Below are 14,644 nucleotides of genomic sequence, written 5' to 3'. Positions count from 1 at the left end.
GACAGTGGTGTAGTTATTTCCAAGTTTATAGAGAGAGCGGTGTAGATATATCGATGTTTATACAGATAGCGGTGTAGTTATTTTCATGTTTATAGATATAGCAGTGTAGATATTTCCATTGATATACTGATAGCTGTGTAGATACTTCCATATTCATACAGATTGCGGTGTAGATATTTCCATGTTCATAGTGATAGCGGTGTAGTTATTTCCATGTTTATACAGATGGCGGTGTAGTTATTTCTATGTTTATAGAGATGGTGGTCTAGATATTTCCATGTTTATAAAGATAGTGGTGTAGTTAATTCCAAGTTTCTAGAGAGATCGGTGTAGATATTTGCTTGTTTATACAGATAGGGGTATAGATATTTCCATGTTTATACAGATAGCAGTGCAGATATTTACATGTTTATAGAGATGGCATTCTAGATATTTTCTTGTTTAAACAGATAGCGGTGTAGATTGTCCATGTTTATATAGATAGCGGTGTAGATATTTCCAATTTTATACGGATAGCAGAGTAGATATTTCCATGTTCATGCAGATAGCGGTGTAGACATTTCCATGTTTACACAGATAGCGTTGTAGATATTTACATGTTTATAGAGATAGCGGTAAAGTTATTTCCAGGTTTATACAGCTAACGCTGTAGATATTTCCATGTTTATACAGATAGCGGTGTAGATATTTCCATCTTAATACAGATGGTGGTGTAGATATTTCCATGTTTATACAGATGGCGGTGCAGATATTTCCATGTTTATAGAGATAGCGTTGTAGTTATTTCCATGTTTATAGAGATAGCGGTGTAGATATTTCCAAGTTTATAGAGATAACAGTGTAGATTTTTCCATGTTTATAGAGACAGCGGTGTAGATATTTCCATGTTTATACAGATAGCGGTATACGTATTTCCATGTTTATACAGGTAGCGGTGTACATATTTCCATGTTCATACAGATAGCAGTGTAGATTTTCCATGTTCATACAGATAGCGGTGTAGACATTTCCATGTTCATACAGATAGCGGTGTACATATTTCCATGTTCATACAGATAGCAGTGTAGATATTTCCCTGTTCATACAGATAGCGGTGTAGATATTTCCATGTTCATCCAGATGGCGTTGAAGATATTTCCGTGTTCATACAGATGGCAGTGAAGATATTTCCATGTTTATACAGATAGCGGTGTAGATATTTCCATGTTTATAGAGATGGCGGTCTAGATATTTCCATGTTTATAGAGATAGTGGTGTAGTTATTTCCATGTTTATAGAGACAGCATTGTAGATATTTCCATGTTTATACAGATAGCGGTGGGGATATTTCCATGTTTATACAGATAGCATTGTAGATATTTCCAAGTTTATACAGATAGTGGTGTAGGTATTTCTATGTTTATAGAGATGGCGGTCTAGATATTTCCATGTTTACAGAGTTAGTGTTGTAGTTATTTCCAAGTTTATAGAGATAGCGGTGTAGATATTTCCATGTTTATACAGATAGCTGTGTGGATATTTCCATGTTTATACAGATAGCGGTGTAGATATTTACATGTTTATAGAGATGGCGGTCCAGATATTTTCTTGTTTATGCAGATAGCGGTGTAGATATTTCCATGATTATAGAGATGGCAGTGTAGATATTTCCAATTTTACACATATAGCAGTGTAGATATTTCCATGTTCATACAGATGGCTTTGTAGATATTTCCAGGTTTATAGAGATGGAGGTGTAGCTATTTCCATGTTTATACAGATAGCAGTGTAGATATTTCCATGTTTACACAGATAGCGGTGTTGATATCTCCATGTTTATACAGATAGCGGCATAGATATTTCCATGTTTATGCAGATAGCGGTGTAGATATTTCCATCTTAATACTGATGGCGGTGTAGGTATTTCCGTGTTCCTACAGATGGCTGTGTAGATATTTCCATGTTCATACAGATGGCGGTGTAGATATTTCCGAGTTTATAGAGGTAGCGGTGTAGTTATGTCCATGTTTATAGAGAAAGCTGTGTAGATATTTCCATGTATATGCAGATAGCAGTGTAGATATTTCCATGTTAATACAGATAGCTGTGTAGATAATTCCACCTTTATAGAGATGGCGGTGTAGATATTTCTATGTTCATACAGATAGCGGTGTAGATATTTCCATGTTTATTGAGATGGCGGTGTAGATATTTCCATGTTTATACAGATGGCGGTGTAGATATTTCTATGTTTGTAGAGATGGCGGTGTAGATATTTCCATGTTTATTCAGAAAGCGGTGTAGATAATTCCATGTTTACACAGACATCGGTGCAGGCCTTTCCATGTTTACACAGATAACGTTGTAGAAATTTACATGTTTATTGAGATAGCAGTGTAGTTATTTCCATGTTTATACAGATAGCGCTGAAGATATTTCCATGTTTACACTGATAGTGGTGTGGATATTTCCATGTTCATAGAGATGGCGGTGTAGTTATTTCCATGTTTATGGAGATAGCGGTGTAGTTATTTCCATGTTTATAGAGATAGCAGTGTAGATATTTCCATTTATATACAGATAGCTGTGTTGATATTTCCATGTTATTACAGATAGCTTTGTAGATATTTCCATGCTCATACAGATAGCGGTGTAGATATTTCCATGTTCATCCAGATGGCGGTGAAGATATTTCCGTGTTCATACAGATGGCGGTGAACATATTTCCATGTTCATACAGATGGCGTTGTAGATACTTTCTTGTTCGTACACATGGCGGTGTAGATATTTCCATGTTCATAGAGATGGCGGTGTAGATATTTCCATTTTCATACGGATGGCGTTGTAGATATTTCCATGTTCATACAGATGGCAGTGTAGATATTTCCATGTTTATAGAGGTGGCGGTGTAGATATTTTCATGTTTATACAGAGGGCGGTTTAGATATTTCCATCTGTACAGAGATAGTGGTGTAGATATTTCCATGTTGATACACTTAGCGGTGTAGAGATTTCCAAGTTTATAGAGATAGCGGTGTAAATATTTCCAAGTTTATACAGATAGCGGTGTTGATATTTCCATGTTTGCAGAGATAGCGGTGTAGATATTTCCATGTTTGTACAGATAGCGGTATAGATATTTCCATGTTTATACAGATGGCGGTGTAGATATTTCTATGTTTATAGTTATGGCAGTCTACATATTTGCATGTTTACAGAGATAGTGTTGTGGTTATTTCCAAGTTTATAGAGATAGCAATGTAGATATTTCCATGTTTATACAGATAGCTGTGTAGATATTTCCATGTTTATACAGATAGCATTGTAGATATTTACATGTTTATAGAGATGGCGATCTAGATATTTTCTTGTTTATACAGATAGCGGTGTAGATATTTCCATGTTTATAGAGATAGCGGTAAAGTTATTTCCATGTTTATACAGCTAACGCTGTAGATATTTCCATGTTTATACAGATACCGCTATAGACATTTCCATCTTAATAGAGATGGTGGTGTAGATATTTCCATGTTCATAGAGATGGCGGTGCAGATATTTCCAGGTTGAAACAGATGGCGATGTAGATATTTCCATGTTTATAGAGATAGCGGTGTAGTTATTTCCATGTTTATAGAGATAGCGGTGTAGATATTTCCATGTATATACAGATATCTTTGTAGATATTTCCATGTTCATACAGATAGCGCTGTAGGTATTTCCATGTTCATACAGATAGCAGAGTAGATATTTCCATGTTCATACAGATAGCGGTGTAGATATTTCCATGTTTATAGAGATAGCGGTGTAGATATTTCCAAGTTCATACAGATGGCGGTGAAGATATTTCCATGTTTATACAGATGGCGGTGTAGATATTTCCATGTTCATAGAGATGGCCGTGTAGATATTTCCATGTCCATAGAGATGGCGGTGTAGATATTTCCATGTTTATGCAGATGGCGGTGTAGATATTTCCATGTTTAGAGAGATGGCGGTGTAGATATTTCCATGTTTATACAGATGGCGGTCTAGATATTTTTTTGTTTATAGAGATGGCGGTCTACATATTTCCATGTTTACAGAGATAGTGTTGTAGTTATTTCCAAGTTTATAGAGATAGCGGTGTAGATATTTCCATGTTTATACAGATAGCTGTGTAGATATTTCCATGTTTATACAGATAGCGGTGTAGATATTTACATGTTTGTAGAGATGGCGGTCTAGATATTTTCATGTTTATACAGATAGCGGTGTATATATTTCCATGATTATAGAGATGGCGGTGTAGATATTTCCAATTTTATACACATAGCAGTGTAGATATTTCCATGTTTATACAGATAGCGGTGTAGACATTTCCATGTTTATATAGATAGTGGTGTAGATATCTCCATCTTACAATAGTTGGCGGTGTAGATATTTATATGTTCATACAGATGGCGGTGCAGATATTTCCATGTTCATACAGATGGCGGTGTAGATATTTCCATGTTTATAGAGATAGCGGTGTAGTTATTTCCATGTGTAAAGAGATAGCTTTGTAGATATTTCCATGTATATGCAGATAGCTGTGTAGATATTTCCATTTTCAAGCAGATATCGGTGTAGATATTTCCATGTTCAGACAGATAGCGGTGTAGATATTTCCATTTTCATACAGATAGCGGTGTAGATATTTCCATGTTCATACAGATAGCGATGCTGATATTTCCATGTTTATACAGGTAGCGGTGTAGATATTTCCATGTTCATCCAGACGGCTGTGTAGATATATCCATGTTCATACAGATAGCGTTGTAGATATTTCCATGTTCATACAGATAGTGGTGTAGATATTTCCATGTTCATACAGATAGCGGTGTAGCTATATCCATGTTCATACAGATAGCGGTGTTGATATTTCCATGTTCATACAGATAGCGGTGTAGATATTTCCATGTTTATACAGATAGCGGTGAAGACGTATGCATGTTAACACAGATAGCGGTGTAGATACATCCATGTTCGTACAGATAGCGGTGTAGATATTTCCATGTTCATCCATATGGCTGTGTAGATATTTCCATGTTCATACAGAAAGCAGTGTAGATATTTCCATGTTCATACAGATAGCGGTGTAGATATTTCCATGTTCATACAGATAGCGGTGTAGCTATTTCCATGTTCATACAGATAGCGGTGTAGATATTTCCATCTTCATCCAGATGGCTGTGTAGATATTTCCATGTTCATACAGAAAGCAGTGTAGATATTTCCATGTTCATACAGATAGCGGTGTAGATATTTCCATGTTCATACAGATAGCGGTGTAGCTATTTCCATGTTCAAACAGATAGCGGTGTAGATATTTCCATGTTCATACAGATAGCGGTGTAGATATTTCCATGTTCATACAGATAGCGGTGTAGATTTCCATGTTCATACAGTTAGCGGTGTAGATATTTCCATGTTCATACAGAAGGCGGTGTAGATATTTCCATCTTCATACAGATGGCGGTGAAGATATTTACTTGTTCAAACAGATGGCGGTGTAGATATTTCCATGTTCATAGAGATGGCTGTTTAGATATTACCATGCTCATAGAGATGGCGGTGCAGTGTTCATATGGATGGCGATGTGGATATTTCCATGTTCATACGGATGGCGGTGTAGATATTTCCATGTTTATACAGAGTTCGGTTTAGATATTTCCATGTTTACAGAGATAGCGGTGTAGATATTTCCATCTTGATACACTAAGCGGTGTAGATATTTCCAAGTTTATAGAGGTAGCGGTGTAGATATTTCCGGGTTTATAATGATAGCGTTGTAGATATTTCCATGTTTTTACAGATAGCTGTATAGATACTTCCATGTTTATACAGACGGCGGTGTAGATATTTCCATGATTATAGAGATGGCGGTCTAGATATTTCCATGTTTACAGAGATAGTGGTGTAGTTATTTCCAAGTTTATAGAGAGAGCGGTGTAGATATATCCATGTTTATACAGATAGCGGTGTAGTTATTTTCATGTTTATAAAGATAGCAGTGTAGATATTTCCATTGATATACAGATATCTGTGTAGATATTTCCATGTTCATACAGATATCGGTGTAGATATTTCCATGTTCATATGGATAGCGGTGTAGATATATGCATATTCATACAGTTAGCGGTGTAGATATTTCCATGTTCATACAGATGGCGGTGAAGATATTTCCATGTTCATACAGATGGCGGTGTAGATATTTACATGTTCCTGCAGATGGTGGTGTAGATATTTCCATGTTCATACAAATGGCGGTGTAGATATTTCCATGTTCATAGAGATGGCGGTGTAGATATTTCCATGTTTATACAGATAGCGGTGTAGTTAATACCATGTTTATAGAGATAGCAGTGTAGATATTTCCATTGATATACAGATAGCTGTGTAGATATATCCATGTTCATACAGATAGCTGTGTAGATATTCCCATGTTCATTCAGATAGCGGTGTAGATATTTCCATGTTCATACAGATAGCGGTGTAGATATTTCCACGTTCATACAGATAGCGGTATAGATATTTCCATGTTCATAGAGATGGCGGTGTAGATATTTCCATGTTCATACAGTTAGCGGTGTAGATATTTCCATGTTCATACAGATGTCAGTGTAGACATTTCCATGCTCATATAGATGGCGGTGAAGATATTTACATGTTCAGATGGCGGTGTAGATATTTCCATGTTCATAAAAATGACGGTGTAGATATTACCAAGGTCATAGAGATGGTGGTGTAGATATTTCCATGTTCATACGGATGGCGGTGTAGATATTTCCACGTTCCTACAGATAGCGGTGTAAATATTTCCATGTTCATACAGATAGCGGTGTAGATATTTCCATGTTCATTCAGATGGCGGTGTAGATATTTCCATGTTCATACAGATAGCGGTGTAGATATTTCCATGTTCATGCAGATGGCGGTGTAGATATTTCCATGTTCATACAGATGGCGGTTAAGGTATTTCCAGGTTCATACAGATGGCGGTGTAGATATTTCCATGTTCCTACAGATGGCGGTGTAGATAATTTCATGTTCATACAGATAGTGGTGTAGTTATTTCCATGTGTATAGAGAAAGCTGTGTAGATATTTCCATGCCTATGCAGATAGCTGCGCTGATATTTCAATGTTCATACAGATTGCGGTGTAGATATTTCCATGTTCATCCAGATAGCGGTGTAGATATTTCCATGTTCATCCAGATAGCGGTGTAGATATTTCCATGTTCATCCAGATGGCGGTGTAGATATATCCATGTTCATACAGATGGCGGTGAAGATACTTCCATGTTCATACAGATGGCGGTGTAGATATTTCCATGTTCATGCTGACGGCGGTGTAGATATTTTCATGTTCCTACAGATGGCGGTGTAGATATTTCCATGTTCATACAGGTGGCGGTGTAGATAATTCCATGTTCATACAGTTAGCTGTGTAGGTATTTCCATGTTCACACAGATGGCTGTGAAGATACTTCCATGTTCATACAGATGGTGGTGAATATATTTCCAAGTTCATACAGATGGTGGTGTAGATATTTCCATGTTCCTACAGATGGTGTTGTAGATATTTCCATGTTCATACAGATAGCGGTGTAGTTATTTCCATGTATATAGAGAAAGCTGTGTAGATATTTCCATGTATATGCAGATAGCTGTGTTGATATTTCAATGTTCATACAGATAGCGGTGTAGATATTTCCTTGTTCATCCAGACGTCGATGTAGATATATCCATGTTTCTACAGATGGCGGTGTAGATATTTCCATGTTCCTATAGATGGCGGTGTAGGTATTTCCATGTTCATACAGACAGCGATGTAGATATTTCCATGTTCATTCAGATATCGGTGTAGATATTTCCATGTTCATAAAGATGGCGGTGAAGGTATTTCCATGTTCATACAGATGGCGGTGTAGATATTTCCATGTTCATACAGATGGCGGTGTAGATATTTCCATGTTCATACAGATAGCGGTGTAGTTATTTTCATGTATATAGAGAAAGCTGTGTAGATATTTCCATGTATATGCAGATAGCTGTGTTGATATTTCAATGTTCATACAGATAGTGGTGTAGATATTTCCTTGTTCATCCAGATAGCGGTGTAGATATTTCCATGTTCATCCAGATGTCGGTGTAGATATATCCATGTTCCTACAGGTGGCGGTGTAGATATTTCCATGTTCCTATAGATGGCGGTGTAGGTATTTCCATGTTCATACAGATAGCGATGTAGATATTTCCATGTTCATTCAGATATCGGTGTAGATATTTCCATGTTCATACAGATGGCGGTGAAGGTATTTCCATGTTCATACAGATGGCAGTGTAGATATTTCCATGTTCATACAGATGGCGGTGTAGATATTTCCATGTTCATACAGATGGCAGTGTAGATATTTCCATGTTCATACAGATGGCGGTCTAGATATTTCCATGTTCATAGAGAAAGCGGTGTAGTTATTTCCATGATTATAGAGAAAGCTTTGTAGATGTTTACATGTATATGCAGATAGCTGTGTTGATATTTCAATGTTCATACAGATAGCGGTGTAGATATTTCCACGTTAATCCAGATAGCGGTGTAGATATTTCCATGTTCATCCAGATGGCGGTGTAGATATATCCATGTTCATACAGCTGGCAGTGAAGATATTTCCATGTTCACACAGATGGTGGTGTAGATATTTCCATGTTCATACAGATGGCGGTGTAGATATTTCCATGTTCATACAGATAGCGGTGTAGCTATTTCCATGTTCATACAGACAGCGGTGTAGTTATTTCCATGTTCATACAGTTAGCGGTGTAGATATTTCCATGTTCATACAGATGGCGGTGTAGATATTTCCATGTTCATGTAGATGGCGGTGAAGATATTTATATGTTCAAACAGATGGTCGTGTAGATATTTCCATGTTCATAGAAATGGCGGTGCAGTTATTACCATGCTCGTAGAGATCGTGGTGTAGATATTTCCATGTTCATACGGATGGCGGTGTAGATATCTCCATGTTCCTACAGATGGGGGTGTAGATGTTTCCATGTTCATACAGATGGCGCTGTAGATATTTCCATGTTCCTACAGGTGGCGGTGTAGATATTTCCATGTTCATACAGATAGAAGTGTAGATATTTCCAAGTTTATAGAGATAGCGGTGTAGTTATTTCTATGTTCATAGAGAAAGCTGTGTAGATATTTCCATGTTCCTACAGATGGCGGTATAGATATTTCCATGTTCCTACAGATGGCGGTGTAGATATTTCCATGTTCATACAGATGGTGGTGTAGATATTTCCATGTTCATACAGTTAGCGGTGTAGATATTTCCATGTTCATACAGATGGCGGTGAAGATATTTTCATGTTCATACAGATGGCAGTGTAGATATTTCCATGTTCATACAGATAGCGGTGTAGATATTTCCATGTTCAGACACATAGCGGTGTAGATATTTCCATTTTCATACAGATAGAGGTGTAGATATTTCCAAGTTCATACAGATAGCGGTGTAGATATTTCCATGTTCATACAGATAGCGGGGTAAATATTTCCACGTTCATACAGTTAGCGGTGTAGATATTTCCATGTTCATACAGATGGCGGTGTAGATATTTCCATGTTCATACAGATGGCGGTGAAGATATTTACATGTTGAAACAGATGGCGGTGTAGATATTTCCATGTTCATAGAGATGGCGGTGTAGATATTTCCATGCTCATAGAGATGGCCATGTAGATGTTTCCATGTTCATTCGGATGGCGGTGTAGATATTTCCATGTCCATACGGATGGCGGTGTAGATATTTCCATGTTTATACAGAGTTCGGTTTAGATATTTCCATGTTTACACAGATAGCGGTGTAGATATTTCCATCTTGATAGACAAAGCGGTGTACATATTTCCAAGTTTATAGAGGTAGCGGTGTAGATATTTCCGTGTTTATAATTATAGCGTTGTAGATCTTTCCATGTTTATACAGATAGCGGTATGGATATTTCCATGTTTATACAGATGGCGGTGTAGATATTTCCATGATTATTGAGATGGCGGTCTAGATATTTCCTTGTTTACAGAGATAGTGGTGTAGTTATTTCCAAGTTTATAGAGAGAGCGGTGTAGATCTATCCATGTTTACAGATAGTGGTGTGGTTACTTTCATGTTTATAAAGATAGCAGTGTAGATATTTCCATTGATATACAGATATCTGTGTAGATATTTCCATGTTCATACAGATATCGGTATAGATATTTCCATGTTAATACAGATAGTGTTGTAGATATTTGCATGTTCATACATTTAGCGGTGTAGATATTTCCATGTATATGCAGATAGCTGTGTAGATATTTCCATGTTCATACAGACAGCGGTGTAGATATTTCCATGTTCATACAGATGGCGGTGTAGATATATCCATGTTCATACAGATGGCGGTGAAGATATTTCCATGTTCATACAGATAGCGGTGTAGTTATTTCCATGTTTATAGAGAAAGCTGTGTAGATATTTCCATGTATATGCAGATTGCTGTGTAGATATTTCCATGTTCCTTCAGATGGCGGTGTAGATATATCCATGTTCATACAGATGGCGGTGTACATATTTCCATGTTCATACAGATGGCGGTATAGCTATTTCCATGTTCATACAGTTAGCGGTGTAGATATTTCCATGTTCATACAGACGGCGGTGAAGATATTTCCATGTTCATACAGATGGCGGTGTAGATATTTCCATGTTCATACAGATGGCGTTGTAGATATTTCCATATTCCTACAGATGGCGGTGTACATATTTCCATGTTCATACAGATAGCGGTGTAGTTATTTCCATGTGTATAGAGAAAGCTGTGTAGATATTTCCATGTATATGCAGATAGCTGTGTTGATATTTCAATGTTCATACAGATAGCGGTGCAGATATTTCCATGTTCATCCAGATAGCGGTGTAGATATTTCCATGTTCATCCAAATGGCGGTGTAGATATATCCATGTTCATTCAGATGGCGGTGAAGATATTTCCATGTTCATACAGATGGCGGTGTAGATATTTAAATGTTCATATAGATGGCGGTGAAGATATTTACAAGTTCAAACCGATGGCGGTATAGATATTTCCATGTTCATAGAAATGGCGGTGTAGATATTACCAAGCTCATAGAGATTGTGGTGTAGATATTTCCATGTTCATACTGATGGCGGTGTAGATATTTCCACGTTCCTACAGATGGCGTTGTAGGCATTTGCATGTTCATACAGATAGCGGTGTAAATATTTCCATGTTCATTCAGATAGCGGTGTAGATATTTCCATGTTCATACAGATAGCGCTGCAGATATTTCCATGTTCATACAGATAGTGGTGTAGATATTTCCATGTTCATACAGATAGCGCTGCAGATATTTCCATGTTCATACTGATGGCGGTATAGATATTTCCATGTTCATACAGATAGCGCTGTAGGTATTTCCATGTTCATACAGATAGCGGTGTAGATATTTCCATGTTCATACAGATGCCGGTGAAGATATTTCCATGTTCCTACAGATGGCGGTGTAGATATTTCCATGTTCATGCAAATGGTGGTGTAGATATTTCCATGTTCCTACAGATGGCGGTGTAGATATTTCCATGTTCATACAGATGGTGGTGTAGATATTTCCATGTTCATACAGATGGCGGTATAGATATTGCCATGTTCATACAGATAGCGGTGTAGATATTTCCATGTTCAGACACATAGCGGTGTAGATATTTCCATGTTCATACAGATAGCGGTGTAGATATTTCCAATTTCGTACAGATAGCGGTGTAGATATTTCCATGATCATACAGATAGCAGTGTAAATATTTCCACGTTCATACAGTTAGCAGTGTAGATATTTCCATGTTCATACAGATGGCGGTGTAGATATTTCCATGTTCATACAGATGGAGGTGAAGATATTTACATGTTCAAACAGATTGCGGTGTAGATATTTCCGTGTTCATAGAGATGGCGGTGTAGATATTTCCATGCTCATAGAGATGGCCATGTAGATGTTTCCATGTTCATACGGATGGCGGTGTAGATATTTCCATGTCCATACGGATGGCGGTGTAGATATTTCCATGTTTATACAGAGTTCGGTGTAGATATTTCCATGTTTACACAGATAGCGGTGTAGATATTTCCATCTTGATAGACAAAGCGGTGTAGATATTTCCAAGTTTATAGAGGTAGCGGTGTAGGTATTTCCGTGTTTATAATTATAGCTTTGTAGATCTTTCCATGTTTATACAGATAGCGGTATAGATATTTCCATGTTTATACAGATGGCGGTGTAGATATTTCCATGATTATTGAGATGGCGGTCTAGATATTTCCATGTTTACAGAGATAGTGGTGTAGTTATTTCCAAGTTTATAGAGAGAGTGGTGTAGATCTATCCATGTTTACAGATAGTGGTGTAGTTACTTTCATGTTTTTAAAGATAGCAGTGTAGATATTCCCATTGATATACAGTTATCTGTGTAGATATTTCCATGTTCATACAGATATCGGTGTAGATATTTCCATGTTCATACAGATAGCGGTGTAGATATTTGCATGTTCATACAGTTAGCGGTGTAGGTATTTCCATGTGCATACAGATGGCGGTGAAGATATTTCCATGTTCATACAGATGGCTGTGTAGATATTTCCATATTCCTACAGATGGCGGTTTAGATATTTCCATGTTCATACAGATAGCGGTGTAGTTATTTCCATGTTTATAGAGAAAGCTGTGTAGATATTTCCATGTATATGCAGATAGCTGTGCAGATATTTCCATGTTCATACAGACAGCGGTGTAGATATTTCCATGTTCATACAGATGGCGGTGTAGATATATCCATGTTCATACAGATGGCGGTGAAGATATTTCCATGTTCATACAGATAGCGGTGTAGTTATTTCCATGTTTATAGAGAAAGCTGTGTGTATATTTCCATGTATATGCAGATAGCTGTGTAGATATTTCCATGTTCCTTCAGATGGCGGTGTAGCTATTTCCATGTTCATACAGATGGCGGTGTACATATTTCCATGTTCATACAGATGTCGGTATAGCTATTTCCATGTTCATACACTTAGCGGTGTAGATATTTCCATGTTCATACACATGGCGGTGAAGATATTTCCATGTTCATAGAGATGGCGGTGTAGATATTTCCATGTTCATATAGATGGCGGTGTAGTTATTTCCATGTTCCTACAGATGGTGGTGTAGTTATTTTCATGTTCATACAGATTTCCATGTTCATACAGATGTCGGTATAGCTATTTCCATGTTCATACACTTAGCGGTGTAGATATTTCCATGTTCATACACATGGCGGTGAAGATATTTCCATGTTCATAGAGATGGCGGTGTAGATATTTCCATGTTCATATAGATGGCGGTGTAGTTATTTCCATGTTCCTACAGATGGTGGTGTAGTTATTTTCATGTTCATACAGATAGCGGTGTAGTTATTTCCATGTGTATAGAGAAAGCTGTGTAGATATTTCCATGTATATGCAGATAGCTGTGTTGATATTTCAATGTTCATACAGATAGCGGTGTAGATAATTCCATGTTAATCCAGATGGCGGTGTTGATATATCCATGTTCATACAGATGCCTTTGAAGATATTTCCATGTTCATACAGATGGAGGTGTAGATATTTCCATGTTCAATCAAATGGCGGTGTAGATATTTCCATGTTCATAGAGATGGCGGTGTAGATATTTCCATGTTTATACCGATAGCGGTGTAGTTATTCCCATGTTTATAGAGATAGCAGTGTAGATATTTCCATTGATATACTGATAGCTGTGTAGATATATCCATGTTCGTACAGACAGCGGTGTAGATATTTCCATGTTCATAGAGTTAGCGGTGTAGATATTTCCATGTTCATACAGATGGCGGTGTAGATATTTCCATGTTCATATAGATGGCGGTGAAGATATTTACATGTTCAAATAGATGTTGGTGTAGATATTTCCATGTTCATAGAAGCGGCGGTGCAGATATTACCATGCTCATAGAGATGGCGGTGCAGATATTCCCATGTTCCTACAGATGGCTGTGTAGGTATTTCCATGTTCATACAGATAGCGGTGTAGTTATTTCCATGTTCATTCAGATAGCGGTGTAGATATTTCCATGTTCATACAGATAGCGCTGTAGATATTTCCATGTTCATACAGATAGCGGTGTAGATATTTCCATGTTCATACAGATGGCGGTGAAGATATTTCCATGTTCATACAGATGGCGGTGTAGATATTTCCAAGTTCATGCAGATGGCGGTGTAGATATTTCCATGTTTCTACAGATGGCGGTGTAGATATTTCCATGTTCATACAGATGGCGGTGTAGATATTTCCATGTTCATACAGATGGCGGTGAAGATATTTCCTTGTTCATAGAGTTATCGGTGTAGATATTTCCATGTTCATACAGATGGCGGTGAAGATATTTCCATGTTCATCCAGATAGCGGTGTAGATGTTTCCATGTCATACAGATGGCGGTGTAGATATTTCCATGTTCCTACAGATGGCCTTGTAGATATTTCCATGTTCCTACAGATAGCGGTGTAGTTATTTCCATG

This window comes from Gorilla gorilla, chromosome 9, assembly GCF_029281585.2.
Source record: "Gorilla gorilla gorilla isolate KB3781 chromosome 9, NHGRI_mGorGor1-v2.1_pri, whole genome shotgun sequence".
NCBI lineage: Eukaryota > Metazoa > Chordata > Mammalia > Primates > Hominidae > Gorilla > Gorilla gorilla.
This window is presented reverse-complemented; position numbering follows the sequence as displayed.